The sequence below is a fragment of the Taurulus bubalis genome, assembly GCF_910589615.1.
Source record: "Taurulus bubalis genome assembly, chromosome: 4".
NCBI classification, from domain to species: Eukaryota; Metazoa; Chordata; class Actinopteri; order Perciformes; family Cottidae; genus Taurulus; species Taurulus bubalis.
Window position 1 is genome coordinate 15,554,957 of NC_136592.1, and position 3,052 is coordinate 15,558,008.

The following is a 3,052-nucleotide window of genomic DNA, read 5'->3' on the forward strand; positions in this document are numbered from 1 at the left end:
GAGTGGACTCATCAACATCTCTAGTCGGAGCCTTTTATGTGACTCAGCTCCTATATTCTCCACAACCCCCCTGTTGTGGCACTAAAAGCCCCCTCTCATCCACAGGGTCAGTGGAAAGGTCGCACACCATTCAGGCCGGCCTTTTGGACACTTCTGGGGTCAGTGGGGATGGGCATGAGGGCCGGCAGGAAGACACAGACCTCAGTCAATGGCAGCAGGTTCCGGGAAAGCTGGCTACCCTTTACCCACAGCCTTACCAGCATTCATAACCTGATAATTACTCTTACTCCATTGACCCGGCCGCAGAGCTTGACCCGAGTTCACATGAGGCTGACCATCACTTCACCAACAAACTCGGCCATAGTGGCAGGTGGCGAAACTGAATATTTTATAAATTAAACACCCTGGGGAGAGCCACACTGACCATGAATGGGGCCATGCTCTCACTTTCCCACGTTATGTAAGAGAGGTGCCAGCCATCTGCAAAAAAAGCTGTGCACTATCATTTGGTTATATAATATAGTATATGCACTTTACATAAAACTGTAATCACAGTACACTTCGAAAAAGTGTGTGTAAGAGTGTATTGTGGCACAAGACATTATTTTTAACAACTTGTGTTAAAAGAGGTTAGATTGTTTTGATTAATTTTAATATTTATTAAGGCCATCCTTGGAACAAATGTGGGAATAAAAAAAAAAAGTAACCAGAAACTGTTACATTTACATTTATATTAAGCTCTTTGTCCACATTTCTTCATGCCAACTATGAAAAGTCGCACAGTTTTAGAAGGTAATTTGTTTTCTGACTAAAGTCAACAAATACAAATTTCTGTTCCTGTTTCGTATTCAGGAAAACTTGAAGAAATCTTGCTGATGACAATTATTTATTTATTTTTGAATGCCTTTTTAATTCATTTGTTTTGTGGAAACGTACACAAATGGCTAAATGTCAGTTAATTGAAGCCGTTTGAACCTTTGCACATACAGTATACTCCATATTTGTAAATGTATTTAAGTGCATAAATGTTTGTTTTTTTAATACCATAAACATATATTGTTAAAAAACCTTTGCAACAGTGATAGTAAATTGATTGTGAGTATTTCTGCATAACTCTTTACTGAAGAGTGCAGTGTTTCTGGAGTGTGTTTAGTTTTCTGACTGACTGGACATCACAGCTGGGCTGCGTGCTGCTGAAAAAGGTTCACAGAGGGAGAGGGTGGGACTGTGGGAGGGAGGGAGGTTTGATCTCTCTCCACAATAAGTGATGGACATTGGATCAATACAGACACTGACACAGCAGATGCCCTGCTCCTATCAATGCTTCTTCTTACCTGAAGGACCCAGTTTTAAAAGACATTAATTTGCATTAAAACAAATTTCAGTCTGCAGAGAACATTTGGTGTAAAGTTAGTCTCATCGATGCAGCTTCACTTGTATTGATAAGGAAGAGGTATAGGGTCTTGGTGAAACAAGTGAGGCGAGAATATCGGTGTACGGGTGCTGAACTCCCATTGTTACAAAATGTACAAATCATTCATCATTTTGGTGATTTTATTTTTTATTTTGGTAAACATATTATACAACCACAAAAAAGAAAACACACGCACACACACCCACTTGAGAAACAACTCCTGCACAGAGGGGAAAAGGCTGCTCTTATGTTCTCTCATCAGACCCACTCTACAAAAAACGTTTTTCTTCATAAATGAAAGGAGGGTTCAATCTATGCAATGCAATACTTACTGGTAAAATACATAATCAAAAATCCGCTTCTTCAAAGGATTACTGATTTAGTATATCCTCAAAAACGGTAACGTACACAAGAATACTATTTTGCTACTTCAGGATTTCCACCTCTGTAAAGTACACAGGTGACCCTCAGCGTGATGCGACTGATAGGTTGCTGTTCTTGCAAATACTGTAAAGAGCAGATGTTGCCAATGTACGACAACTACTGAAAGCATTTGAGATATCACCAATACGAACAAACATATCTACTTTTCAGAAGAGTATCCTTTTTTCTTAGTATACCTCATCTTCATATAATTAACATTTACAGATATATATAAGAACATTACATAGTTACCACCATTTTGTGAGACATCATCATCAAGGCTGGCTTAGGTCCAGGTTGCATACCCAAACTAAACTTGTATCTCAGCAACCATTAGGGCTATTTGAATAATTTTGGTTATAATAAAAGGCTACACATGTGAGATTTTGTTCAGATGTGTTAATATCAGTTTATATGTTACTGCTTAAGAGTAAATGAAGATGACACAGAAAAAAATGAAAAGGTCCGCCTAGAAAAAAAGCACTTTCAGGATGATTATTTCTTTTAAATGATGCAGCTGTAAGATAACCCTTGACTTTGATAAAGTGAAGCAGAACAAAGTTAGAGAGGGTTTTAGTACAGAGAAAATTCAGTCAAGGTCTCCAAAATTTACTTTGGGGCACATTTGCGCAAATCTGTGACATTTACATTTTGTCATGTACCAAACCATATATTTCACTTGTATATTACTTATGGTGTTCAATACATCCAAATACAGCAGTTTTGGGCTCTTTTTTTTCATAAAACAAGCTATTAATTAACAGTTTTATATAACAATTGCTCAGTGTTTTTTTTACTCCATTACATTTATATAACAGCTGTAGCTACAAACATTAGTTTATTTGCAGATAGTCATTCACATTTAATATGATATATAGAATGTGACACATAATGCAAAACGTTTCATGAAGTACACAGACCTAGTGCTGGAATACCTTCAGCAGTCCTAGTATTTCTATCGCTCACCATAATGACCAGTGCAGTTGCATCAGGTCCAGAGGTGAATGCAGTCAGCTACACTACCGCGAGGGGGCGCTGTACTAAACGCTCCATTCAGACCCACCGACGTGATGATTTGACTAATGTCCGTCCCAGAGGAGGGGACACTCGTGCTGCAGCTCCTCACCGCCGGTCCTCCTCAGTAGCAGCGCGGTGCATCTGGAGGAAACAACCATGAGAGAGCTGCGAACATGCACAGACAATTAATGTAGTTCA